This window comes from Oncorhynchus masou, chromosome 7 (genome assembly GCF_036934945.1).
Source record: "Oncorhynchus masou masou isolate Uvic2021 chromosome 7, UVic_Omas_1.1, whole genome shotgun sequence".
Classification (NCBI taxonomy): Eukaryota; Metazoa; Chordata; class Actinopteri; order Salmoniformes; family Salmonidae; genus Oncorhynchus; species Oncorhynchus masou.
Window position 1 is genome coordinate 14,139,316 of NC_088218.1, and position 12,472 is coordinate 14,151,787.

Below are 12,472 nucleotides of genomic sequence, written 5' to 3' on the forward strand. Positions count from 1 at the left end.
TTTACCAATGTAGCCCCTCTGCAGCACAGTAACCCCGCCTCCTCATGTGGATTTGTGTGTGTGTGTGTGTGTGTGTGTGTGTGTGTGTGTGTGTGTGTGTGTGTGTGTGTGTGTGTGTGTGTGTGTGTGTGTGTGTGTGTGTGTGTGTGTGTGTGTGTGTGTGTGTGTGTGTGTGTGATTCTGCAGTGGACTGGCGCATGGAGTGAAACAGTGAGCAGTGCTAGAGGGAGGGTCAGTGTGTGTGTGTATGCTAACAGTATGGACAGAGGGGGCTTGAGTGACTGTTGACTAGCCGGCTAAGTAGGTGGAGGAACAGTAAGAACACAGTGTGATCCAGTGTTTGTTGTGGAATCTACACTCTCAGACCAGGAGGTTCTGGGTGACGGTGGGTTGAAGGAGCGGGATGTCTAAGATGACGTTGTGGTTGGGCCTTCTCCTGGCTCTCAGCGCAGGTCGTCTGGATGCTTGGTTCTGGAACAAGGACCCTGATCCTACTACCCAAGCCCCAACGAAGGCTCCGCCACTGGGCAAGGAAGGAGGACAGCCCAAGAGAGGTGAGGAGAACCTGGCAGGGGTTGGGGCAGAAATCATCAACGTGGCTAATGGGATCCGTAAGTTTGTGCAGACGTGGGACGCGACCCCAGCCACTTGGACTGACAGAGGAGTGGCGAGCCCTACCACACAGACGGTTAATAAGGAGGAGTCTGGGTCTGGGGAAGGATCTGGTTCTGGGTCTAAGGAAGGATCTGGGTCTGGGGAAGGATCTGGGTCTGGGTCTAAGGAAGGATCTGAGTCTGGGGAAGGATCTGGGTCTGGGTCTAAGGAAGGATCTGGGTCTGGGGAAGGATCTGGGTCTGGGTCTAAGGAAGGATCTGGGTCTGGGGAAGGATCTGGGTCTGGGGAAGGATCTGGGTCTGGGGAAGGATCTGGGTCTGGGTCCAAGGAAGGATCTGGGTCTGGGGAAGGATATGGGTCTGGGTCTAAGGAAGGATCTGGGTCTGGGGAAGGATATGGGTCTGGGTCTAAGGAAGGATCTGGGTCTGGGGAAGGATATGGGTCTGGGTCTAAGGAAGGATCTGGGTCTGGGTCTAAGGAAGGATCTGGGTCTAAGGAAGGATCTGGGCCTGGGTCTGAGATGGGTTCAGGATCAGGGTCTGGTTCAGCGTCTGGTGTAGGGTCTGGGTTTGGATCGGGGGCTGAGTCTGATGTAAGTTCAGGGACCGGCTCAGGTTCGGGGTCACGGCTTGGAGAAAGGGAAAGCTTGGTTCTCCCCACTAACCTAACAGGGGTGGTGGAGGATGACCTCACAGGGGTTGAGGGGGTGAAACAGGGCGAACCAAAGACCAACCTCTCTGACATCACTTCTCATGACCACAATGGAACCTGCCACCTCGTGTCCTCTGATTGGCCGATCTGCATATCAAGGGGGTCGAAGCATTTCTCTCTGCCCAACTTCCTGAACCACACCTCTGTGGAGGAGGTTGGCGTGGCCCTGAGAGAGTGGGCGTGGCTGGCCAAGGCAGGGTGCCACCATGGAGCCGAATGGTTCCTCTGCCTCCTCCTGGTGCCCAGGTGCCCGCTGCCTGGCCAGGTGCTCGACAAGGTTCCCCTTCTGCCCTGCTGCAGCTTCTGCCAAGTCCTGCAAGACAGCTGCTGGCCAGCCCTGGATGACGGGCGACTTCCTGTAGAGTGTAATTTGCTGCCCGACAGGGATCAGGAGGCGGGGTTGCGGTGTCCGCCATGCGTGTCAGTTAGTCATCGGAAAGGTAAATCCGCGGGTTAGAATGTATCCTGTTTGGAGATACATTTTGAATCCGGTTGTCTGGTCAGCTGTGTGTGTGTGTGTGTGTGTGTGTGTGTGTGTGTGTGTGTGTGTGTGTGTGTGTGTGTGTGTGTGTGTGTGTGTGTGTGTGTGTGTGTGTGTGTGTGTGTGTGTGTGTGTGTGTGTGTGTGTGTGTGGGCGAGCATGTACACTTGTGTTTAACACACCTTTGTGAAGCAGCATAGACACGCGTTATCCTTTAAAATGCTTGTGTGGACTTTCAGTCCTGATGATTGTACCTTGTTTTGGGGTCAATCATACTCCACTGCACGTGCTCAGAAGTGTGACATGAACACAAGCATGACTGACCGGCACTATAGACCACCAACCTGGGACCATTTGCATGTTGTGTATGAATGTTAATAATAATGTTTTGTCTGCGTAGAGTGGAGACAACCCATGAAATATACACAAAGCATAAGACAAAACCATGCCACAGCATGTTGTTTTCAGACAGTGGAAAATTATTTTCCTGCATTCTTCCCAATGCAGCATTTATGAGTATTCAGATATGCTCGTACTGTAGGTTGGACTTGTGATTCATGTGATGCAGTAAAGTAGCATATGGAGAAGTGGAAAATGCACACGTTTAGAATCTGTTCTCCAGGGTTCGGCCCCACAAAGGGCAGGAAGACTTCTAAGCTCTACCTGGGCTTTAGCTCGGCAGGCTATGGCAGCTCAATAAATAATTCCCTGCTGAGTATGCATGGGAGAATTGATTGTCTGAGTTCAGAGTCACAGGACATTAAACGCATCAAGCCATATTTGTCACACAGCTGTTTTCCCGTGGGGATTTGTAAGTGCTCAGGTTTCTTAGCATGTTATTGAAAATGTTTTTCATTGTCCGTGTTAACTTTGCTTTTACCAAGTAGGGTAGGAGTTTAGATAAAGTTGAAAAGTTATCGTAAACCATAGTCCTATAAAATAGGGGTTAGACTGTAAAGCCGCTATTTTTGGAAGGCTCATGTAGAAGAAATGCATAGCAGTGTACTCGTATATATATACAGTGGGGCAAAAAAGTATTTAGTCAGCCACCAATTGTGCAAGTTATATACTATTTTCACCATAATTTGCAAATAAATTCATTAAAAATCCTACAATGTGATTTTCTGGATTTTCTTTCTCATTTTGTCTGTCATAGTTGAAGTGTACCTATGTTAACAATTACAGGCCTTTCTCATCTTTTTAAGTGGGAGAACTTGCACAATTGGTGGCTGACTAAATACTTTTTTTGCCCCACTGTATGTCACTGTTTTCCTTTAGTTGTAATACATGACAGAATAGGTCAATATGAGACATGATAGAAAGACTGTTTCCTTATATTGGCTGTACTCATTTCATCGTAGTTTGTCGTGTTTTTGCCCAACAAGATAAATTACTTCAGAACATGTTCATTTGGTGCTTCTGTTTGCCAAGCAAAGCAGTGGAACAGCATGTGCTTGTCAGCATGTCGTTCTCTTCTGGGATGCATTCCTAGACCTGTACATACACACTGAATCAAACACACACACACACACGCACTCACACACACAGTGCACTCTTTCCTTTGTTTACTTGAGTTCACTTGTCATTTGAGATGGGAGTTTAAATGGAAAGTCCCTGTTTTGTTGTGGAGTTGATGTTAGTCTGTTTCATGGGGACTGTCCCTTAGGCCTCTCTATCACTGTTGTGCCTTTTTCTATTCCAGTATCCTGTTTTACTGAGTTCACTAAGTTTGTCCTATCAGCATGAGAGGTGGAGATGGATGAAGGGATGCATGGGTTGATGGGTAGGCTGATGATGGACCTATAGGAAGGATGGAAACAAACTATTACAAACAGCCATCTTAAGATTTGACTCAACTATCTGGCTGAAGAGGGTCAACCATCTTGTCTCTGTCAATCTACAAAGCATTTTCACGGCACTATCTGTACCAATGGAATTCGGCTTGGTGGGCGACAATCAATCCGACCCTTATCGAGATTCGAGATTCGCCACCTTCCTTTCATTGCCATCTTTATATTACATAGCCTCCATACTGTATTCTAGTATTTCTGGGACTCAATCAATGTCTGAAATCAGTGAGCATGAGGATTGGAGTGTAGAATGTTTCTAGGAGGAGTGAATGATGCCTTCTCAGCAGAGCAGACTACTGCAGTCTGAACAATGGTTTCATCTCATCCACACTGGTGCTGTTATGGACAGTATGGGGTGCGTGGCTGGGGGTGGTAGATTCATGGACAATGATCTGCTCTGGGGAAGAGTGTTGCGATTCTGCCCTCTGGTTTGGGAGAAAGGGTGAGGGTGTCCTTGCGTGCCCCCTTCCAACAAGGAGCTGTCTGATTCGGACCAGACCGGGGCACGGAATCTCCACGAGGGGTCATGGGTCGCACCACATTTTTACACAGTGTGTCAGTGACAGTTGGATGTAAAGGGTCGAAATGAGTCAATGAAACGTCCAGTCATCCGTGTGAAGAAGAGTAAAGAGAAAAACAAAGAGAAAGAGAGAGTCATTTGTGTCGGGGATTTACCAGTTCATTACATGTGAAGGTTCACATTGGTTCACTGGGAAACAAGTGGGTGGTATAGCATGCTTGTTGCCCGCATTGATGTTATCATGCAGTGGATCGTGTTTCGTAATAAACAAGTGTTGATTTTTGTAATATCTGTTATTTAAATGGATGTTATAGGTATGTAGGTAGCAAAACCCTTGCTCTACAGAGGATTCCCAGAGGATTCCAAGTATGGGCAAAATCTCTGAAAGATGGGCCCTTGCCAGAGAAAACCTAGCTGCTGTGGTGCCAAATGTTATGTTATGTTATGTTATGTATGACCAATCCAACCATTAGCTTGAATAGCAGAATGGGGCTGATTTTCAGCAAGTTGAGCCAATGTACAAGGTTGGATTTAGTGATGTCATCTTTGTGGAGTGCTCTGCTTTCTTGTTCCCTGTTCCACCATCAGTCATCTTTAACTGACCATAACCGGGGTTTGGTCAAAAATGGATTAAGGGCTGACCTGGGAACAGTGGAAATCCCATAGATGTCACAGCTGTGTTGCCTCACTCTGAAGTGTTAACTGATGGGCTTTCAGTTCTGGCACTGCTCCCCTTTCTGTAGCTCTCCAGGTCCAGTTGGTCTGGTCCTCTGGGATGTGTCACAGCTGGAGAGGTTGGACCATTCAGACTTTCTAACAGGGGGGTCCTTGGAGAGGATGGAAAGTGGCGTTAGATACTCTATATCTCAAACACCAGCTGACATCTGTCTGTTTCTGGTACAGTAAGATCAGTGTTTCACATTAAAGCCTGTTCCAATGGTCTTTGATGGGCTCGTCACCACCTCTAACAAGCATTGCAAGTTAGCACCAATAAACAATGATGATGGTTTCACTTTTGGCTATGTACATTTATTTATTTATTTATTTTACCCCTTTTTCTCCCCAATTTCGTGGTATCCAATTGGTAGTTACAGTCTTGTCCCATTGCTGCAACTCCCGTACGGACTCGGGAGAGGCGAAGGTCACCGTGCCGACCGTGTCAGCGTGCACTGTGCCCGACCCGCCACAGGAATCGCTAGTGTGCGATGGGGCAAGGACATACCTGCCGGCCAAACCCTCCCCTAACCCGAACGACACTGGGCCAATTGTGCACCGGCCCATGGGTCTTCCGGTCTCGGCCAGCTGCGACAGAGCCTGGACTCTAACCAGGATCTCTAGTGACACAGCTAGCACTGCGATGCCATGCCTTAGACCACTGCGCCTCTCGGGAGGCCACCGGCTACTTACATTATTGTAATTAAAGTACATTCTTATGTCCGTACAGTAGTTTTTGGCACTGTCATCTTGGAACCTGGAGGTTTAAACAAACAGTTGTTTGGTGTACGGCCTCTGGGTCTCTCTGATGCATCATTGAATTAGGAAAATAGTTTTCTGTTGCTCTTTGCACACAGTTAGCAGGCCTTCTCATTTTCCCAAACAATTACTTATTACAGTTTTCAGACGAAGAGAACAGCACCATTTCTTTAGCACGGTCTCGAGGCAATGAAGCCTTTTACAACGAGGTAGCATTCTGTTAACTTTTTTATTGTTCACTGTGACATACCTAAGTTTATTTAAAACAGAGTGAAACTCAGATGTGAGGTAACTAGATGGACTGTAGTTTAGTCAATGTTTGGGTTGCGGGTCATTTTATGTACGCCCTCTTGGCTTGTTATAAGAGGAAGCTCTTTGCTAGGATAACAGAAGTGAAGAGGAGAGGATGAAGATAGGATAGAGAGGCGAGGGGATAAAATAACATTATACAGTACATATGGAAAGTATTCAGGCCCCTTGACTTTTTCCATATTTTGTCACATTACAGACTTATTCTGAAATGGATTACATTATTTTTTCCCCTCATCAATCTATACATATTACCCCATAATCACAATGCAAAAACAGGTTTTTAATTTTCTTGGTGCAAAAAACTCAACAGAAACACCTTATTTACATAAGTATTTTGACCCTTTGCTATGAGATTCGTTTTGTCAGGTGCATTCTGTTTCCATTGATCATCCTTGAGATGTTTTCTGAAGTCCACCTGTGGTAAATTAAATTGATTTTACATTTTTGGAAAGGCACACCCTGCCTATCAAGGTCTCACAGTTGACAGTGCATGTCAGAGCCAAAACCACGCGATGAGGTCAAAGGAGTTGTCCGTAATCGAGACAGGATTGTGTCGAGGCACAGATCTGAAAACAAAAGGTAACTTCATTAGCACCTACCTGGGTGATACAACATGGCAGCCATTTTGAAACCACCCACCAAATTGAAACTTCATAGACTGCAGTATTGGATTCCCACATGGGCCATGGATTTCCCAATCCTGAGGGGAGGTGGGAACTATATTCCCTAGATGGGACATCTGCATGTTACGTAATTGACACCTGGGGGAGGTGGGAATATATTTGGGATATTCCCTTAATCTAGATATCTGATTATTGGAATTGGTCCATTTTCACACGCACATGCTGTAAGGTATCCACTTTATTGACATTCTATGTCAGTGTGCTGTTTGGACTTCACCATGTTATTCCAAATATGGAAGTTGATGATATTGCAGGTGACATACAGAGATCAGGTGAATTTGACAGATCAGATTCAGTATTGACCCCTTCACTTTTTCCAATTTGCAGTCTTATTCTAAAATTGATTAAATTGAATACCCCATAATGACAAAGCAAGAACAGGTTTTTAATTTTTTTCACTGTAGGCCATGGATTTCCAATCTGGGGGAGGTGGGAATATATTCCCTATTGGGATGGGGCAGTACGTAATTGACAGGATATTCCCTTAATCTATATCTGACTGGGAATCCCTGGAACGCTGTAAGGTTCCCTATTACTGCAGTGCTGTGGACTCTGAGCGTTGCCAGGATAGCGTGAAGGATCAGATCAGTGTGGAGAATCATGGAATCATGTCAGATTGGGAACAGGGAAGGGAAGCTGCCTGCCTGGCCAGCCACCCTGGTCCCATGTGGCTCAGCTGCTAAGTGACTGAAATGAAATGTGATCCTGGGATGTGGTGGTGGTGTTCCCACGTTCTCCTCTGTCAACACGACATTTGCCTGCATGGGAATCCCCATTCAATGCAGTGCAACTCAGTCCCAGTTGATTTGTATAGTGCAGTACAAGTGAGCGAGTCGATGGATTCTCTGTTATGACATCCATGTTGGTAAACATGGCTGGTATGTAACTGGCAATACTTTCTGACAGCTATAGTGGATACATTCCATGTTCCTCTTTTGTTATTTTTCTCTTATCTAACTTTTTCATTGTCGTTCCTTGTTATGTTTGGTAGACAGAAATCAGTTACTCCCTGAGGCTCTTTTGTGACTCGGGTTAGTGTTGAGTTAGTGTCTGCGGTAGTGTTGGGTTAGTGTCTGCAGTAGTGTTGGTTTAGTGTCTGCGGTAGTGTTGGGTTAGTGTCTGCGGTAGTGTTGGGTTAGTGTCTGCGGTAGTGTTGGGTTAGTGTCTGTGGTAGTGTTGGGTTAGTGTCTGAGGTAGTGTTGGTTTAGTGTCTGCGGTAGTGTTGGGTTAGTGTCTACGGTAGTGTTGGGTTAGTGTCTCCAGTAGTGTTAGGTTAGTGTCTGCAGTAGTGTTGGGGTAGGGTTGGGTTAGTGTCTGCGGTAGTGTTGGTTAGTGTCTGCGGTAGTGTTGGGTTAGTGTCTGTGGTAGTGTTGGGTTAGTGTCTGCGGTAGTGTTGGTTAGTGTCTGCGGTAGTGTTGGTTAGTGTGCTGCTGCGGTAGTGTTGGGTTAGTGTCTGTGGTAGTGTTGGGTTAGTGTTGGGTTAGTGTCTGTGGTAGTGTTGGGTTAGTGTCTGCGGTAGTGCGGTAGTGTCTGCGGTAGTGTTGGGTTAGTGTCTGCGGTAGTGTTGGGTTAGTGTCTGCGGTAGTGTCTGCGGTAGTGCTGGGTTAGTGGCTGCGATAGTGTTAGGTTAGTGTCTGCGGTAGTGCTGGGTTAGTGTCTGCGGTAGTGTCTGCGGTAGTGCTGGGTTAGTGCCTGCGGTAGTGTTGGGTTAGTGCCTGCGGTAGTGTTGGGGTTAGTGCCTGCGGTTAGTGTGCGGTAGTGTTGGGTTAGTGCCTTAGTGTTGGTTAGTGCCTGTCTGTCTGGTAGTGTTGGGTTAGTGACTGCGGTAGTGTTGGTTAGTGTCTGCGGTAGTGTTGGGTTAGTTGTCTGCGGTAGTGTTGGGTTAGTGTCTGCGGTAGTGTTGGGTTAGTGTCTGTGGTAGTGTTGGGTTAGTGTCTGTGGTAGTGTTGGGTTAGTGTGTGGTAGTGTTGGGTTAGTGTCTGGTAGTGTTGGGTTAGTGTCTGCAGTAGTGTTGTGTTAGTGTCTGTGGTAGTGTTGGGTTAGTGTCTGTGGTAGTGTTGGGTTAGTGTCTGTGGTAGTGTTGGGTTAGTGTCTGCGGTAGTGTTGGTAGTGTCTGTGTAGTGTCTGTTAGTGTCTGTGGTAGTGTTGGGTTAGTGTCTCGGTAGTGTTGGGTTAGTGTCTGTAGTGTCTGGTAGTGTTGGTGTTGGGTTAGTGTCTGCGGTAGTGTTGGGTTAGTGTCTGTGGTAGTGTTGTGTCTGTGGTAGTGTTGGGTTAGTTGTCTGTGGTAGTGTTGGGTTAGTGTCTGCTGTGGTAGTGTTGGGTAGTGTAGTGTTGTGTTAGTGTCTGTTGGGTTAGTGTCTGCTGTTGGGTTAGTGTCTGCGGTAGTGTTGGTCTGTTAGTGTCTGCTTAGTGTAGTGTCTGCGGTAGTGTTGGGTTAGTGTCTGCGGTAGTGTTGGGTTAGTGTCTGTGGTAGTGTTGGGTTAGTGTCTGTGGTAGTGTTGGGTTAGTATCTGCGGTAATGTTGGGTTAGTGTCTGCGGTAGTGTCTGCGATAGTGTTGGCTAGTGTCTGCGGTAGTGTTGGGTTAGTGTCTGCGGTAGTGTTGGGTTAGTGTCTGCAGTAGTGCTGAGTTAGTATCTGCGGTAGTGTTGGGTTAGTGTCTGCGGTAGTGTTTGGTTAGTGGCTGCGGTAGTGTTGGGTTAGTATCTACGGTAGTGTTTGGTTAGTGTTGGGCTAACCGGGCCACAGCTGTGACTGCCCTAGCACCCTGTCAGATGGACCAATAACAGGTGCATCCGATGAGAAGCTGCCTCCCCCTCACCCTCTCTGCCTCCCACTAATTGGCTGAAATCCCACAGGATCTTCAGCTAAGCTTCCGTTGACTTGCAGGTTTAGAATGTAGATAGCATATCAACAGTGTCCAGTGAGACCGTAGCTGGCTTAGCAATATGGTGTGGGAGTGAGTACAGACTGTACAGACTAAGTGGTGTTGCTGTGTTAGTGTGTGGAAACATATGTTTGGGATTAGTCCAAAAAGTGTTGTCTCTTGTTCCAATTCCTTTTAGGATGTAGTACAATAGTCCTTCTGTATTGGTTGCTGTCCAAGGGCTGCACCCAAGTAGTATCCAATAGTCAAATAAATGCCATTCACACAAGTCACAACTGGAAGTATGATACTAATATGAGACATGATGCATTTTAAAATGTAGGCTTACTCAACCACCTGAAAGGGCATTTGTAGATTTAGCCCGTGGTAACTTGTAGAATAGACACTGGCTAGAATGCGATTTTAACCAATCAGCATTCAGGATTTAGACCCACCCGTTGTATAATCTTCATTATAAACTGAGTGGTTAGAATCCTGAATGCTGATTGGCTGACAGCCGTGGTATACCAGACCCTATACCATAGGTGTTACTGCTTTAATTACATTGGTAACCCGTTTATAATAGCAATAAGGCACCTCGGGGGTTTGTGGTATATGGCCAATATACCACGCCTTAATGGCTGTATCCAGGCACTCCGCGTTGCGTCGTGCAGGAACAGCCCTTATCCATGGTACATTGCCCATATACCACACCCCCTCGTGCCTTATTGCTTAAGTATTATATGATATTGCACTTACTTATGAATGCCACTTTAAGCCATTGAGAAGATAGATCCCCTTTAGGATACACTATTAGCTATTGGAATAATTCCTCATGGTTCAGTCTAGATCCTCTGAGACTTAATGACTGTGTTACGGAGTTCACTTCCCCTGTTTAAGTTTACATCACTGGAGGGATAGGAAATCTCAAGTATCTCTGGTCGTGTGACATTCACATTGTACAGTGTGGGCTTTTCTGTAAACAGCTGTCATAAATCTACTCTGACAGTTCACCCATGAGAGGATGTCTGTCTGTCCAGTGTTTAGTTCCCTAGAGGTGCTATTTCATGTGAATGTGATGGTTAGTCACATGTAATTTCCTCTTTTCCCTCTAGGCTATTTGAGTCCATGGGAACTGGATTACAGTCAGACGTTTTTCCATGCTAAAACAGCCCAAGTTCATTTGACACAGTCTTTGCCTGCTGAACCCCAAAACTCTCTCCATAAAGCCTTATTTTTGCTTTATTTTACATCTACTACCTACTTTGATCAGTCAGGCTTACTGCTGCGCTTGAAAGATAATGTGAGCATCATCACATATCATTTTTTGTTGTTGAAACGATGTGGAAATAACGTTGATTCAACCAGTTTTTGCCCAGTGGCTATGTTTACTCCACTGCACATGTATGGGTATGGCCTGAGGCACTCATCCTGGCTAATTCACTTGGTGAAGCACAGCACATCAATCAAGGCATGATGCTTTCTAATCTGCTACTGCACTGTGCCCTTGTACCCTTCGGTAACCTCATATCAGTGGTAGAGTACTCTGTGTATGCTTACTCTATGCTCTTAACAACTGACTCAGGATCCGTTTAGGTGTTCAGCTGAGGGTTAAGTTTTGGGGTATGGTAAAGGAAGATGGTACAAGCTTGGAAAAAAAGGAGCTGTCTAGAAGCTAAAATGATTATTTGGCTGTCCCCATAGTAGAAGCCTTTTTGATTCCAGGTAGAACTAGGGTTGCAAAGCTACCAGTAGTTTACCAAAGTTACCGGAATCTTCAGTCATTTTTGGTAATTAACAGAAAATATATGGTAATCTATCTAGCACTTCATGTAGACTAGATCTGAAAGAATCCCTGGGCACTTCATGTAGACTAGATCTGAAAGAAGCCCTGGGCACTACATGTCGACTAGATCTGAAAGAAGCCCTGGGCACTTCATGTAGACGAGATCTGAAAGAAGCCCTGGGCACTACATGTCGACGAGTCTGGAAGAAGCCCTGGGCACTTCATGTAGACTAGATCTGAAGGAAGCCCTGGGCACTACATGTAGACTACATCTGAAAGAAGCCCTGGGCACTACATGTCGACTAGATCTGAAAGAAGCCCTGGGCACTTCATGTAGACTAGATCTGAAAGAAGCCCTGGGCACTTCATGTAGACTAGATCTGAAAGAAGCCCTGGGCACTTCATGTAGACTAGATCTGAAGGAAGCCCTGGGCACTTCATGTAGACTAGATCTGAAAGAAGCCCTGGGCACTACATGTCGACTAGATCTGAAAGAAGCCCTGGGCACTTCATGTAGACTAGATCTGAAAGAAGCCCTGGGCACTTCATGTAGACTAGATCTGAAAGAAGCCCTGGGCACTTCATGTAGACTAGATCTGAAAGAAGCCCTGGGCACTTCATGTAGACTAGATCTGAAGGAAGCCCTGGGCACTTCATGTAGACTAGATCTGAAAGAAGCCCTGGGCGCTTCATGTAGACTAGATCTGAAAGAAGCCCTGGGCACTTCATGTAGACTAGATCTAAAAGAAGTCCTAGGCACTTCATGTAGACTAGGTCTGAAAGAAACCCTGGGCACTACATGTAGACAAGATCTGAAAGAAACCCTAGGCACTACATGTAGACTCGTCTGAAAGAAGCCCTGGGCACTACATGTAGACTAGTCTGAAAGAAGCCCTGGGCACTTCATGTAGACGAGATCTGAAAGAAGCCCTGGGCACTTCATGTAGACTAGATCTGAAAGAAGCCCTGGGAACTTCATGTAGACTAGATCTGAAAGAAGCCCTGGGCACTTCATGTAGACTAGTCTGAAAGAAGCCCTGGGCACTACATGTAGACAAGATCTGAAAGAAACCCTAGGCACTACATGTAGACTCGTCTGAAAGAAGCCCTGGGCACTACATGTAGACTAGTCTGAAAGAAGCCCTGGGCACTTCATGTAGACGAGATCTGAAAGAA

The 12,472-nt window shown here is 46.3% G+C and overlaps 1 pseudogene; it reads left to right on the forward strand.

Moving 5' to 3' along the window:
* The first annotated feature begins 239 nt into the window (after window positions 1–239).
* Window positions 240–12,472, forward strand: part of LOC135543325 (collagen alpha-1(XVIII) chain-like) — a 34,769-nt pseudogene continuing 22,536 nt past the window's right edge.